Raw genomic sequence first — 16,949 nt, 5'->3', positions numbered from 1 at the left:
TCCAATGACGACTCAGTGCTTTTACTTTTTACAACTGAAGAAGAGGAGGCGATAGAGCTGGAGGCTGAGTCAGCAATGTAAGACAAAACTTTTTCCTGATGCTCTGCCTTTAAAAGCGGTTTGCCAACTCCTAGAAAACTAAGCGTTCGAGGCCTTATGTAGCCAGACGATGACGCAGGGTCAGCACCTCCTGCATTCGGTCCTATTTTGCTCTTGCCACTACCATCAGATCCACCACCAACACCATCATTACCAGCTGCCAACCCCCGCCCAATTCCACGGCCTCTTCCACCAGCCTTCCTCATTTTTGGTAGAAATGTAGACAAAATCCAACAAACTATATAGTAATGTAAAACAAGGTACAAGGTGTCTATAGGACAGGGGAGATTTAGAATTTCTGCACACACTTGTGGACAGTGGACACTTTTGGATTGTGTGAGGCCCACTGATATCTGAGCGCTATGTGACAGGCTCGATGGCACAGCTGCCTGTGACCAAAGTGACGAGAGGATAATGGAGATTTTGAATCTCTGCGCACACTTTTGGACACTGGACACTTGTGGATTGTGTGAGGCCCACTGATATCTGAGCGCTATGTGACAGGCTCGATGGCACAGCTGCCTGTGACCAAAGTGACGAGAGGATAATGGAGATTTTGCATCTCTGCGCACACTTTTGGACACTGGACACTTGTGGATTGTGTGAGGCCCACTGATATCTGAGCGCTATGTGACACGCTTGATGGCACAGCTGCCTGTGACCAAAGTGACGAGAGGATAATGGAGATTTTGAATCTCTGCGCACACTTTTGGACACTGGACACTTGTGGATTGTGTGAGGCCCACTGATATCTGAGCGCTATGTGACACGCTCGATGGCACAGCTGCCTGTGACCAAAGTGACGAGAGGATAATGGAGATTTTGAATCTCTGCGCACACTTTTGGACACTGGACACTTGTGGATTGTGTGAGGCCCACTGATATCTGAGCGCTATGTGACACGCTCGATGGCACAGCTGCCTGTGACCAAAGTGACGAGAGGATAATGGAGATTTTGAATCTCTGCGCACACTTTTGGACACTGGACACTTGTGGATTGTGTGAGGCCCACTGATATCTGAGCGCTATGTGACACGCTCGATGGCACAGCTGCCTGTGACCAAAGTGACGAGAGGATAATGGAGATTTTGAATCTCTGCGCACACTTTTGGACACTGGACACTTGTGGATTGTGTGAGGCCCACTGATATCTGAGCGCTATGTGACACGCTCGATGGCACAGCTGCCTGTGACCAAAGTGACGAGAGGATAATGGAGATTTTGAATCTCTGCGCACACTTTTGGACACTGGACACTTGTGGATTGTGTGAGGCCCACTGATATCTGAGCGCTATGTGACACGCTCGATGGCACAGCTGCCTGTGACCAAAGTGACGAGAGGATAATGGAGATTTTGAATCTCTGCGCACACTTTTGGACACTGGACACTTGTGGATTGTGTGAGGCCCACTGATATCTGAGCGCTATGTGACAGGCTCGATGGCACAGCTGCCTGTGACCAAAGTGACGAGAGGATAATGGAGATTTTGAATATCTGCTCACACTTTTGGACACTGGACACTTGTGGATTGTGTGAGGCCCACTGATATCTGAGCGCTATGTGACACGCTCGATGGCACAGCTGCCTGTGACCAAAGTGACGAGAGGATAATGGAGATTTTGAATCTCTGCGCACACTTTTGGACACTGGACACTTGTGGATTGTGTGAGGCCCACTGATATCTGAGCGCTATGTGACACGCTCGATGGCACAGCTGCCTGTGACCAAAGTGACGAGAGGATAATGGAGATTTTGAATCTCTGCGCACACTTTTGGACACTGGACACTTGTGGATTGTGTGAGGCCCACTGATATCTGAGCGCTATGTGACACGCTCGATGGCACAGCTGCCTGTGACCAAAGTGACGAGAGGATAATGGAGATTTTGAATCTCTGCACACACTTTTGGACACTGGACACTTGTGGATTGTGTGAGGCCCACTGATATCTGAGCGCTATGTGACAGGCTCGATGACACAGCTGTGACAAAAGTGACTAGAGGATAAGGGAGATTGGATTGCTTTTAAAAAAGCAGTTTGCGGAGCAGTGGGTAAACAGCAATGCCAGCGTGTCAGGAAGCCTTAAAAGGCAGCCCAACAACCAACACCACTGATACACCACAATATAGCCTCCCCTTGCACTGCACACACAGTGACTTGTGTGTTGTGCAGGCCAAATCGCTAGCAGCAGAAGCAGTTTTTTTGTCTTCTTCCCTGCCTAACGCTCTCCCTACAGAATCAGCAGCAACCTCTCCCTATACTAAGATCGGCAGAAGTAAGATGGCGGTCGGCGTGCACGCCCTTTTATACCCCCTGTGACGCCCACCAAAGCAAGCCAATCACTTGCATGCCCTTCTGAAAGATGGTGGTGACCCGTGCCTAGGTCATCACGTTGCCCACAGTGTCCGTGGATCCTGATTGGCTGAAAAAGAGCGCAAAACAAACTTTTGAAACGCGACTTTGGCGCGTAAGTCGCCGACCTCGTGGCCGACCTCATCCTAGGGTCGGGTTTCGTTTCATGAAACCCGACTTTGCCAAAAGTCGGCGACTTTTGAATTTTTTCGACCCGTTTCGCTCAACTCTAACCAGAATCCCATAAATACAAGATGGTGAGGAGACAAGGGACAACCCAGCTCCAACACCCTAAGCGCCAGCTCAAAACAGATATTGATACAGAGAGAAGAAAAGAGCACGCAGTCAATCAAATATAGAAAAATACAAAAAAATTTTTTTTTTTTTTTTTTATCACTGAATTACAAAAAAGCAGGTAACAAAGAAATGTTCATGAATAAATGTGGACAATAAATCCCATGGAACACCCTCTCACACTCCCCCCCAGATGGAAAACCAGGTAAGCATCAATACTGGGAAACATATCTTAATCCTAACAAGGTGCAACACTAGCACCTAAAGGGAGAATCACTGCAGCAGCGGTCACAAAATGTAGTAAAGCAAGTGCCAAATAATGATAGAGATAGCAATGTGCCCAATGCTAATTCACCCTAAAGCTGTAGATAAAGACCCGTATAACAACTTACCGGGGAGGGGAGGGAGAGGGAGTACAGCAGTGAGGCCTCCGATGCGCGTTTCGCGGCATCCCCCGCCGCTTTATCAAGGAGGAAAGTAGTAAGAAAGAGCCCCTGTAGGGCCTTCAAATAGCCCTTGACCCCGGTCACATGACCGGCGTTCACCAATAGTAATGGCGCTTGCGGCGCATGCGCAGTGGCGTCTGCAGGTCCTAGACTGTGGTACGGCGTCACACATACTGCGCACGAGCCGGGAAAACCGGGCAGAGCGCACCATGCTGACAGACGCCGACCACAGAATGGAGCCACACACAACACAGCGATGCGCACGGCCATGAATGGATAAAAGGGCAGCGGATCAGAAGGAAATACAAATTTTTTTGTATTTTTCTATATTTGATTGACTGCGTGCTCTTATCTACCTTCACATGTTTTACTCCATCCCAGAATTCTCCCTGAGGACCACTCTATATGAGGGGAGTGGTAGCGTAGCCAAGGGACCCCTAAAAGGACCTGATCGATACCCTCGGGCATGCCGAGAAGGGATATTGTCTCCTGATAGGATGGAGACACTGAGAGTACCAAAGGGGCGGTCTGTGTGTAATCTGTGAGGGTAGAGTTGCGCCGTTCACCACTCTGACAGTGACTGGTTTAGATAGCATAACCAGGGGTATTGCGTGCCGTTGAGCGAAGGCAGATGACATAAAATTGCCCTCCGCTCTGGAGTACACGCATACCTCCACCACCAGAGTGGATGATCCAAACTCAAGTGTCCCCTCAAAGGACAGCTTGGAAGAAAACGCCACTGAGTCCAGTAAGCCTCCTCCAATGACCACTGGATGGGAGCGTTTTCTCGACCGCTGTGAGCACCGGTTGGCAAGGTGACCAGACTGACGGCACACATAGCAGACCATGGGTGCTTGAGCGAACCGAGACCTGGTTCCCGAGCGAGAACCCTCCGTGGCCTCTTGGGGCTTGGACACCCTATCGGGAGACTTATGAGGTTTAGAAAAACTAGGTGCCAACCTAAACCTCTGCCTACACCGGGCCCGCTCCAACCCTCGCCAGACGAAGTGAAGGTCAATATGGGTAGAGACAGTAATAAGCTCCTCCAGTGTAGCGGGAATCTCCCTGGTGGACAGGGCATCCTTCACGTGGTCAGCCAGGCCTCTCCAGAACACTGGGATGAGGACCTTGTCTGGCCCCTCCAGCTCAGAGACCAGGGTCTGGAACCAGATGGCATAATGGCTGATCAAGGACGAGCCCTGTGACTGTGCCAGCAGCTGAAGCGGGGTGTCATGAGTGGCTTGCGGTCCCAGGAAGACCTGCCTCAGAGCGGCCAAGAACTGAGAAGCGCTCTGCACCACATGATCACCGCGTTCCCACAGCGGTGTGGCCCACTCCAAAGCCCTGCCCGACAAAAGGGAAATGACAAGTTCCACCTTAGCCCGGTCTGAGGGGAATCGTGCCGCCAGCAGCTCTAACTGTATAGAGCACTGGCTTACAAAGCCGCTACATGAAGCACTATCACCCGAGAACTTCTCGGGCAGCGGGAGGCTGGACAAAGCCGGGGCAGAGATGGCAGTGGACACATGGGAGACAACCTCTGTGGCTGCCTGAACAGCGACCACAGTAACATCCACGGCTGAGGCTGAGCGCTCGAGAGCCGCCAACCTGCCCTCCAGCTGCTGGATGTACTGCAGCAGTCGCTGTTCATCCACCATTACTAGCCAGACCCTGGCCCTAGTGTCATGATCCAGGTTGGATTATGACAGATTTTGCACAAGCAACCTTTTTTTTATCCTTTAAGCTGTTTGCTTAAAGTTAGTTTTGCCACCGGTGGCCATTAGGGTCATTACACTGTGGTTGTTTTAGTTCTAGTTTTGCCCCCGGTGGCCGTTAGGGTCATTGCACTCTGGTTACTTTAGTTTAGTTGCCCCCGGTGGCCGCTAGTGTTATTGCACGTGATAATGAAGCAGGTGTGATTCCCTGGCTGCTACCTATAAAGGAGTAGCAGGTGGTCTCACTCACAGTTGGTGATATTGCTCATTTCCAACCAAGTCTTGTGAAGGAAGGAACGATAGAGAGGAGTTCCTTGCAGCTCAGGGGAGCTCTGGTGTAATTGTTTCAGGTGGAAGCTGAATTTAGGTGTCGAGCTTCAGGGGTGAAGCTGAACATTGGTGTCGTACTCTGTTGCTGGGAGCAATAGCAACAGAGCAAAGCTAAGTGGTGTTTTTCCCTGTTTTTTACTTTCCATGTGTCTGTATTAGTGCAGTGGTGGAATTAGTTTCTGCACCGTCCAGTTCACTGGAAAGGGATAGGTGCAGGGTGAGCTAGGGATTTGAGGTATCCAGCTCATCGCCAGGTGCAGAACCTGCCTAGGGATCGTCAGGAGTGTAGGCACACTGACTCAGGGGAGTGCAGAAGGTCTCCACATCCCCGTTCCCTATTGCAGGGCCCTCCATTGTAACGGTTTCCCCGGTGTTTCCCTTAACTCTGTTTAAATTCGCCCTGCTGGAGGCGGTGTATCCAGGTTCACGGGTGTTATAGAAATTCACCCTGCTGGAGGCGGTGTATCCAGTCACACGTGACATTACACCTAGTATAATGTTGGGGCTGGCGGAATGCACCGAATAATAAAAGATGGTAATGCGGTGCGTTCGCAGCCCGGTGTCCACCGTGCAGAGATAGTAGACTGCTGCTCAGTAATGGCGGACAGAAACTGACGGTATAGCAAACACACACAGGTTAACTTCACCCGGTGAATAGGAGGCGAACTCTGTTGCTTCACAGGGCCGCGATACCACAGAGTGAACACTAGTGCTTTGGTCACAGGACCCTGCCCCAAGGGTACAGGGTTAGAGTCCCTCTAGACCCATCAGTGTTCGGTGCCGCAACTGAAACACCAGGGAGAGACCCTTACTGAACACTGTGCCCTGTTAACATCCACAGGGCACAGCTGATACATAAATACCGCACGAAGTACGTACAGCGCAGCTCTGGCGGATGCCACTAGCCAGCCTAAGCTTTGGGCTGGAAAGCGCATTAGTGGTGCACGGCACCGCTCAGGCTGATGTCACTGAACGTGCGGTACCGTAGTGAATATGTAGTGTGGCGCACACTGGCGCTAACATGTGATGGGAGCTGGGAGCACTGCGGCGCTAGGCAGTGCCACTAGCCGGCTCTGACTCAAACTCTAAACCCTAACAACATACGTATCAGAGGGAAGGGGTTTCATAATGAGTCAGTCAGCGTTTCACAAGCATCCATCATCACACATACCACTACAAATTACAGACTAGCACATGGCCGAGCGGCCATGCAAATGTTTTATAGCAGCGTTCTTCTGGGACTTTCCTGATGGTCCAATCCGAGCTGGAGAAGGACCTGAGCGTGTGACCCCCGACCTCCAATGAGAGGTCATCCCACGAGCATGCTCAGAAGGCTGCAAAAAGGACTTAGCCTCTGGAGCTGCTCGCTGCTGGCTAGTGCGAATTGCCAAAGCTGACCTAGAGTTGGTGGCAGCAGCAACCAACCTGACAGCACTAGCCTGAGCAAAATGCTGGGAATGACATTTTTGCTGAGCAGGCTCCTCTGTGGCTGGGACTGAATGGGAGACTGCAGAAGGCAAGGCTTGAGATTCCTCCTGTGCAGGGGCAGGAATCTGATTCCTAACAGCCGCTCACCAAAATTCTCAGCCTGAGCAAGAAGGGCGTTTTAGTCAGAGAGGCTGCACAGAGACCAAAGAAAACTTTGCTGGAGCTGTCAAGAGATTGGAGTATCTGTCCATATGACCACAATAAGTCGCACACTCCATAGAGGTGGCTTTTATAGAAGAGTGGGCAGAAAAAAAGTATTTACTTACACACAAAAATTGTAAGGCTCGTTTTGAGTTTGCCAAAAAACAAGTGGTTGGTTCCCCAAATGTATAGAGGAAGGTGCTGTGGTTAGATGAGACCAAAATTGAACTTTTTGTTCACCAAGGTAAATTCTATGTTTGGCACCAAGTTAACACCGTTCATCACTCCAAGAACTCCAGCCCAACAGTGAAATATGGTGCTGGCAGCATCATACTTTGGGATGTTTTTCGGCAGCAGGGACAGAGAAAATGGTCAGAGATGAGGGGAAGATGGATGGTGCGAAATAATGGGATATTCTTGCACAAATACTGTTTTAGTCTGTCAGTGATTTGAGACTGGGATGGAGGTTCACGTTCCAACAAGACAATAACCCAAAGCAACACTCCAGTGGTTTAAGGTGAAACGTGTAAATGTTTTGGAGTTGCCTAGTCAAAGCCAAGACCTTAATCCAATTGAGAGTCTGTGGATAGACAGATTGCTATTCATTAAAGGAAACATCTACCTTGAAGTAGCTGGATCTGTTTTGCTTTGAGGAATGAGCAAAGATCCCAGTGGTAAGATATGGAAACTTATAGAGACTTATCCAAAGCGACTTGCAGCTGCAATTTCTGCAAAAGAAGACTACAAAGTACTGACTTTATGGGGGGATTAGATATGCACACTGAAGTTTTCAGTTACTTTGTCCTATTGGTTGTTTTATTCACAATAAAAAGAACACTAACTGCTCACAGTTGTAGGCATGTTCATTACATGAACTGATGCAAACCCTCAAACCATAGACAGCCTAATAGCATCCTGCGTGCGAACTTGGATATCAGGAGCCTCCCCTGCCCAGTCATCCACCCTTGGGTCGGAGGACGAGAGGGCCTGGTCAAAGGCACACATGGATGTTGACCATAATTTAGGAGAAAAATGGTCTGCCCTGTGGAATCGGAAATGGCATTATTCAAGGAAAACTCCGCCAAAGGCAGTAGAGATGCCCAGTAGTCATGACTGAAAAAGGGGGATACAGGGTGCTTCCAATGCGTAGGTCTGTATGGAAAGTAGATGAGTGCACAGCAAATGTTAGACTCACCTGATAGGGTTGTGAGAGTCACAACACCTATAATCGCATAAAACAGCAGCAGCAGTCTGCACGAGGTCCAAGGACTTGGTACAAAGAGAAGGCTGGTAGTGTAATAAGAGACTGTGCTGCTGTGGTACAATTCAAGATATCTTTATTGCCAACGCGTTTCCTGAGCCAGTCCCAGCTCACTTCATCAGGGCATGTCCTGATGAAGTGAGCTGGGACTGGCTCAGGAAAGGCGTTGGCAATAAAGATATCTTGAATTCTACCACAGCAGCACAGACTCTTATTGCACTACCAGCCTTCTCTCAGTAGTCATGACTAGCGGACACAAAATGACACATATACGTGACCGGAGTTTGATTGGTCCGCTTCACTAGCCCATTCATCTCAGGATGGTATGCAGAGGACAGATTGAGCTCTATACTGAGCAGATGACAAAGTTTCCTCCAGAAACAAGAGGCAAACTGGGGACCCCAGTCACTGACAATCTTGTCAGGCATTCAATGAAGGTGGAAAATGTGCTTAATAAATAATGCAGCCAGGGCTCATACGGATGGTATACATGGAAGAGGAGCTAAGTACACCATCTTGGAAAAGAGGTTGGAAGTGGCCCAAATAACCTTGTTGTTACGGGACTTGGGCAGCTCCATAATAAAGTCCATCCCCATCATCTCCCAGGGTTTAACCACCATCGGTAAGGAATAAAGTAAACCCGCAGGCCTCTGCCTAGAAGACCGATTCCTGGCACATGTGACACAGTCTTGCACGTATTCTCTAACATCACGCACCATCCAAAGCCACCAGTAAGACCTCTTAATGTCCTCTTGATGCTGAAGTGACCACCCACTTTGGAAGTATGCACCCACAAGAGAACCTCTAGCCGCAGATTTGGAGGAACACCAGTCTTGCCTGGAGGTACCTGCTTGAGCAGTACCGGAGCCACTGTCCGAAGACTCTCAGAAGAGACAATAAGACATGGCTTATCCCCTACTTTGGACGAGACTACAGAACATGACAGAGCATCGGCATGCAAATTCTTCACTCCGGACAAAAAATGAATGGTAAAATTAAACTGGGAGAAGAATAAGGACCACCTGGCCTGACAGGAGTTTAGCTGTTGGGCAGTCTGTAAATAAAGGAGATTTTTGTGGTCTGTAAAAACTTTAAAGGGGTACCGAGCCTCCTCCAGGAGATGTCTCCACTCCAAAAAGGCCAAATTCATTGCCAACAACTCCTTGTCCCCAGTGGAATAGTTCTTCTCCGCTGGTGAGAAGGTCTTGGAGAAAAAGAAGCAGGGATGTTTTCGACCTTGAGTGTCCTTTTGATATAGGATTGCTCCAGCACCAATGGAAGAGGCATCCACCTCCAGGATGAAGGGCTAATCTGCATCAGGTCGATGCAGCACTGGTGCCCTAGTGAAATGGGACTTTAGAGATGTAAAAGCACTGGAGACCTCCTGAGACCACTGCTTAGGGTTAGCTCCGTTCTTGGTGAGTGCTACTAAAGGGGCCGCCAAGGTGGTAAAGTGAGGAATGAACTGGCGGTAATAGTTAATAAATCCCATAAAACGCTGCACCAGCTTTAAGAGAGTGAGGCTCCTGCCAGTTCAAAACAGTCTCCAGCTTGGCAGGGTCCAGAGCTAGACCCTTGACATAAATGATATACCCTAAGAATGGTAGGGGCTCTCGCTCGAATACACATTTCTCCAATTTTGCAAAAAAAGAATTAGTACCCAAGAGCTCTAAGACCCTACATACATCTTTTCAGTGGGAGTCGATATCCGGGGAATAGATTAGAATGTCATCCAGATATACCACCACAGACCTGGATAACATCTCCCAAAAAATGTAATTCAGAAAATCCTGAAAGACTGCGGGGCCATTACAGAGACCGAATAACATTACTAGGTACTTGTAATAACCATCCAGGGTATTAAAGGCAGTTTTCCACTCGTTCCCCTCGCATATACGAAGTAGACTATAAGCACCACGCAAGTCTAACTTGATAAATATCCTAGCTCCCCTCAGTCTATCAAAGAGGTCGGAGATTAGCGGCAGTTGATATTTATTTTTGACGGTGATGATATTCAAGCCACTATAGTCAATACATGGACGTAATTCCCCATTCTTCTTTAGGACAAAAGAAGAAACCTTACCCAGCAGAGACACCGATTTTCTGATAAAGCCCCTTGCCAGATTTTTGCTGATGTACTCTAACATAGCCTCAGTCTTCAGGAGCGACAACGGGTAAACACACCCATGAGGAGGCTCTGTCCCCGGAATGAGGTCTATCGGACAATCATAGGGGCGATGAGGAGGGTGAGTTTCCAAGGGCTTCTTGGAGAAAACATCAGCATATTGCCAGTAATGCTTGGGTATGGTGGATAGGTCAGTAGTGACTTCCGCTGGCCCAATCTGAACTTGAGTCTTAAAACATTGTCCCTCACACGAATTACTCCAACCCAGTATGTTCCCAGTTGCCCAATCGATACGAGGTGATTGGCGGCACAACCAGTCCATGCCCTCAGTGATGACTAAAAAGGAAATGATCTCCTGATGTTGAGGAGGCATCTTGAGGGTCAGTGGTATAGTTTGATGAGTTATCTGGGAAGGTAGAATGGACCCATTAACCACCCGAATGGTGATTGGCTTTGGGAGCATCACTAAGGGAATAGAGTGCTGTTGGGCAAAGGTGGAAGACAGAAAATTACCCTCAGCCCCAGAATCCACACAAGCCTCTGTAGTGTGAGTAGTCAAACCGTATGAGAGGGACACCTTGAAGATTAACTTGGAAATCTCATCTGTCTTATCTAGTGAACCTCCCCCAATGGCCACTAGACGCAGCCGATTTCTGTGACGCCTGGGACACCTTTTGGCGTAATGGCCAAGCTGCCTACAAACAGAGCAAGTTGGTAGTGAATTTACAGGATGGGATTTAGCTTCCACCCGAGAGACCTCCATGGGCTCCACCAGATCACTCGTCCTAGCTGGAGATCCCAAATTATTGGTAAAGTTTGGAGCTAACTGAATCCTTGGTCTACAATGGGCTCACTCCAATCTTCATACAGCATACCAAATATCAATGCAAGTGGATATGGACATTAAATCCTCCAGTGTAGTTTGGATCTCCCTGAGGTCCTTGAAAGACCTATTTCAGAGCACCCAAAAAATGATAAGTGCTCCGGACCACCAAGTCCTTACATTCCCATAGTGGCGTACCCCACTCCAATGCCCTGTCCATCAACAGAAACACCACAAACCCCACCTTGGCCCATTCAGATGAGAAACGTGAGGCCAGCAACTCCAGCTGAATCGAGCACTAGTTCAAGAATCCCCTGCAAGCCTTGCTGTTCCCTGAGAACTTATCGGGAAGAGGGAAGTGTGGGAAAGATGGAACAGGAGGCATGACAGAAACCCTAGTAGTGTCTTCACTGCCTGCCTGTGCCGCTACTGTGGAAAGCTCTGCAGCTGAAGTCGCCCGCTCAAGCGTGGACGACCTGCCCTCCAGTTGCTGGATACTGGATACTCAACTGAAGCTGCTAATATACTGTTAGAGTTGGCGGATTACACTGAATAAAATAAATGATAAAGTGCAATCGCAACCCGGGTTCCACCATGCAGAGATATAAAATTTCTGCTAGTGTATAATGGTGGAACAAGACGGCAAACAATCACTTTAAACGCACTGTACTATACGCCACTGAGTGCGAACAGTATTCAGAGTTCCCAGCTCAGATACTTCACCGAGTGCAACAGCAGACAAAAAGCAAAGTACTAAATCCTGTTAAACGTCAGAGGGGTAAAGCAAATAGGACGCTAGGTGTAACTCTCGCTAATGATCCCGTTATGTGAGACGGGGCCTTTACTCTGTAACTCAGCTGTGCTAACTGAACACACGATTGAAACAGATGCAAAGCCAAGCGGGAGTTTCCCACCCTACATTACCTGCCTAGACACACAGCCACGGTGATCTCTGGAGTGCCAGCCTGCACCTAAATATTACTGGTGACTAAGGACTTGACTGGAGAGCCAGCAGTAACTAACCGCATAGCACGGACCTGAGCAATATGCTGGGACCAATGTCTATGCTAAGCAGCAACTACAGTGGCTGAAACCGAATGGAAGACAGCAGGGTTGACAAGGCTTGTGATCTATGCCGTGTATGGAAGAATCCTGACTCCTAACAGACTCTCCACTGTCTCACTGCTTTGTGAGAGTTCTTGCTTCTTGGGAAATATTTGTGTGTTTCTACTTGTGCACATCTCTTTCTTTCTCTCTCAGCTTATGGAGGTCTAATTGTGATATCAATGTGGAGAAATAGAAGTGGAGCACCCCGCGGGGACGGGGGGTACTCGTTTATGGGGGCTGCAGCTCCGACCGCTGTTGAATCTTCACCCGCGTTGAGCATTTTTCTTCCTGCTTTTCACTTTCTCACAATAGAGCACAGCTCCAGCTTCACTGGCACGCCCCTCTCTGCTCGCACGCACTTTGTGACGCAGTTATGGCGGTTATTTGAAAGTGAATTAAAGTCTTTAGCACACAATTTAATAAGCACAGTACTCAGCTTTGCCAGGCTCCTTCACCCAGCTTTGCTAGGCTCGCTAAATCCTGTTTGTGACGCCAGTTGGAGCACCCCGCGGGGCCTGGGGGTACTCGGTACCGGGCCCGTCGACTTCCACGGGGGACTGTGTCACGGCGGCGACCCGGTCCGTGGCCCAGAGGCGTCCAGTAATAAAATAGGGGAAAGTTGTGTGGTATTTTTGTGGCAAAAATAAAGATAATGTTATAGATGGTGAAATACTGTACGCGATGCCATCTGTGGTAGTCTAGTCAGAGGTGACTAGCGCTGCAGTGTGGCTTATCTGGGATGGATGTTGGGCGCAGCTATGATGTTGTAGCCCTCTACAGGTAGGGCTGTAGTCCCAGGGCAAAGATGCTAAATAAATAGTAAAAATGGCTGTAAACTTTGGGGTGCAGATAAATGAGAGAAAGACACAGAGAGGTGCAGTTTCTTTACCTTTTACTGGTAATAGGTTGCAGTCCGGAGTACCACATACAGGTGATGGAATGAGTCCGGCTCGCCTGGAGGCATTCAGGGGATCCACCTTGCCCGGTGGGGATTTAGGACCTTCCTTTCTGCGCTTTGTGTGTGGGTCTCCTCTGTATATAACTATGCTGTGACCCTCTATTCTTGATGGTTTCACTAACCTTTACGGCTGTCAGCGTGAGCCTATTCCCCGGGTACCATTCTCTTCACCATCGGCCCCGGGCTCCTTATCCGCTGCCGTGCCCTCAGGTGATTAATGTGCACAGGAATTTACAATCCCTTGTACTTTCAGATTCGGCTATCAGGACTTACAGCTCCTGTCAGTCTAGGACTCTGATGTCCCTTTTCTCTATTAGCGCTTCACTTAGGGGTCTGCTATATGCAATATTTTAGCTTCCCTAGAGTCTTTCAGTCTCTGCTCTTGTCCTTTCCCTCTTCACAGATCAGCTGCCTGTCTTGAACTGACTGGATCTTCCAGAAAGATCTCTTTACCTCCGGTCCTCACGTTTTTAACTGTCATTTTTCCTCACAGCTCACAGCTGCTTTGTTTCCATGACAACCCCCTCAGCTTATTTCTACCTGACTCACCAACCCCCTCTGCTGGACAGAATTTGTAAGGCAGCTCCCTTTTCTGACCTGCAGCAGGAAATTGTGATTAAATCTATTACCTGGCATGGGGGGTCCCTTTCTGCCTCCAAGCATGACTTTACCCATTAGAGGGAGGTAATGTCACTCTGACAACCGGACTCTGGGGTGTCACATTCCCCCCCAGTTAAGTTCAGTACGCCTGGACTGAGGAAACATAACAAGAATTGATAACAGCAACAATTAATGCTAATTTGCAAAGTCTTAAAAATGTAAAAATTATCAAAAACTAGACAAGAAAAAGAAAACAATAGCACAGTTACTGCAGCGACCAGTCCTTAAGCTGCTGTCCAGGAATTGTCTTTGCACTTGTGCCTGGAGTTTGGTTGGTGAGAACCGCCTTAACCCACTTTGTGTGTCATCCCTGGGCGTGGCTACAGGGCATTCTGTAGATGGGCCTGTTTTTCGACCACACCGGCAGCTTATTTTTAAGGCCTTTTTGGAGTAACTATTTGCAAATAAAAGTTCTGACCACACATAGCCCTGTGGCCCAATTGTCCTTTAACTGGTTATTGCGAATACTTTAAAAGATTCTTACAGTAAAGGCCCCTTTACATTTAGCGATGCACCAGCGATCCGACCCGGTCAGGATCGCTGGTGCATCGCTAAATGATCGCTAGTGAGCTGTCACACAGGCAGACCTCACAGCGATGCAGCAGCAACGCAGCGCACAATACTCACCTTTCACACACAGCGATCCTGATCTCCTCCCGCCCGCCTCCACGCGTCGCTTGTCGGCACCAGCAGGAAAGCCCAGCAGGAAGCTGACGACGAGAAATGGAGCCAGACTTTCTCGCGCGATCAGCGATGGACAGCGGGGGAGCCGGTCGGAGGTAAGTATCACACATAGCGATATCGCTAGCGATATCGCTATAACGTCACAAAATCGGTGACGTTATAGCGATATCGCTAGCGATATCGTTATGTGTAAAACCGCCTTTAGTCACTGTAGGCTCTCATGCTTAACAGTTACTACTATACATTCTTATTACTTTATTTACATTACGTAATCTCTGTAACGGGCAGGGATTTGACCTCTAGTACTACCAGTGGATCTACGCAGTATAGGTATTTCTGATGACCTGACCTGTTCTCTGATGTCTACTGTTGGTGCATTAGTCACTACACTATAAGTAGACTTGTGTAAGATAGGTACTCTAGACTGCCTTCTCTCTACTCCTAGACTCACCATGAGATTGTCAGATTCGCTGTTAGCAAGGGACAGATTTCTGCATTCCTCTGCAGATGTGGTATCTGTTACTGGAGCCATTTCATTTAGAGTCTCTACTTCATCTGGTGCAGTAGGCTGATGAAAGGTTAGTACTGGTACTACTATTGCCTGATTTACTTGTGTCCACATCCGAGGAAATTCTCCAAGTATTGTTTGAATCTTTTCTTCCACCTCTACTATGGGCTGTGGAGTGTCTTGGACTTCTTTCTTGTCCTTCAATTGATCAGGGCACATCTTTAGATGATCTCTTGAGACTGCTTTGAAGGTTTCTCCTCCATCTTTGCTGATGATACATACTTTGGTATTATTAAAGTCTGAAGGTTTCATGGTGTATGGCTCTGCTTCCCACTGGTCATCTAGTTTGTGAACACATCTCTTTCTTTTAAGTACTTGTTCTCCCGGTGTCAAGGGAACTGCAGGGGCATGTTGGTTGTAATTTCTTTCCTGCCTCTGTCTTGCTTGCGACAAACTTTTCTCCACACATTCTTGTTCTTTGCGGTATTGTTGTTGTCGCTCTGTATCCCAGTCTGCATCTGGTGATGTTGTCTCAGGTGTTAAGACTTCCATGTCTAAATCAATAGGTAACTTGCCAGGTCTTGCTCTCATCAAGTAGGCCGGAGTGAAATTTGTGGAGTTTACCAGTATATAATTATATAGATCTACCAGATTTGGCACCTTCTCTGGCCACTGGTTTTGTTCTTCCAGAGGTAAGGTCTTCAATAAGTCAATGACCACTTGGTTCATCTTCTCACACATGCCATTTGTCTGTGGGTGTTACGGCGTCATTCTGATTTTCTTGCAACCGTACATGTTACAGAACTCCTGTAACACTTTTGCCTCAAAGGCTGGACCTTGATTGGTAAGCACTTGTTCAGGGTATCCGTGCGGTCGACAAAAGTGTTGCTGAAATGCCTTGGCTGCTGTCTTCGCTTTTTGGTCTTTAACAGGCACAACTACCAAGAACCTTGAGTAATGGTCCACGATGGTCAAAGCATAGGAGTTCCAAGGCTACCAGTTCAAGCAGCTGTTTTGTGATGATCGGCTGTAATGGGGCTCGCTGGCTGCTTTGGTCTTTTCTGCGCAGGTTGCATGGGCCACATTCTCAGCACCACTTCTGAATGGAACTCCTCATGCCCACCCATTAGAATCTTTCACGAAGTAGAATTTCCAAATTCTTCCAACCGAAGTGTCCTGCTCCATTGTGGTACGCCTCTAATAGCATTGGCGCATCCCTCTTCGGGACTACCACCTGCCAGACCAGTTCGTGTGTGCGCGAGTTGATGTTCCTCCGATACAGTTTACCCTCTCTCCTTCCATAGCTGCTGTGCTTCCTGTGGGTCATTGTGCATCAGCTTCTGCCAGCCACTCCTTTACAAGGCGAACAGCTGGGTCACTGTCTTGTATCTCTGCCCACTCATGATGGGGTAATGGATTTAGTGTTACCTCTCGTACGACAAAGCGCTTATTCCTCACTCCTTGAGAGTGCTGGGCTGCAATTGGATGGTGGAAGGCTGGTAACTCGATTTCTTCGAGTTCTTTTGGATCTTCTCCCCTGTTTGGTGAATTGGGCATCCTGGACAACGCATCCGCATTAGCGTTCTTATGTTCTGCTCTGTACTTGATGGTGAACTCGTAGTTGGACAGCCGGGCCATCCATCGCTGCTCAAGTGTCCTGAGCATTGCCGTTTCAAGGTGGGTTAGCGGATTATTGTCCGTGTAGATGGTGAACTTTGCGGAAGCCAAGTAATGCTTGAAGTGCTCTGTTACTTCCCAGACTATGGCGAGGAGCTCCAGCTTAAAGGAGCTGTAGTTGTCAGGGTTCCTCTCAGTGGGACGAAGCTTCCTGCTGGCGTAGGCAATCACTCTCTCTCTGCCTTTCTGCACGTGACAGCACTGCTCCCAATCCCACATTGCTGGTGTCAGTGTAAAGTACAAATGGTTGGTCATAGTCAGGGTAGGCCAGGACCTCATCT

The sequence above is a fragment of the Dendrobates tinctorius genome, unplaced genomic scaffold (genome assembly GCF_039654945.1).
Source record: "Dendrobates tinctorius isolate UK_male_01 unplaced genomic scaffold, ASM3965494v1 ptg000098l, whole genome shotgun sequence".
Taxonomy (NCBI): domain Eukaryota; kingdom Metazoa; phylum Chordata; class Amphibia; order Anura; family Dendrobatidae; genus Dendrobates; species Dendrobates tinctorius.
This window is presented reverse-complemented; position numbering follows the sequence as displayed.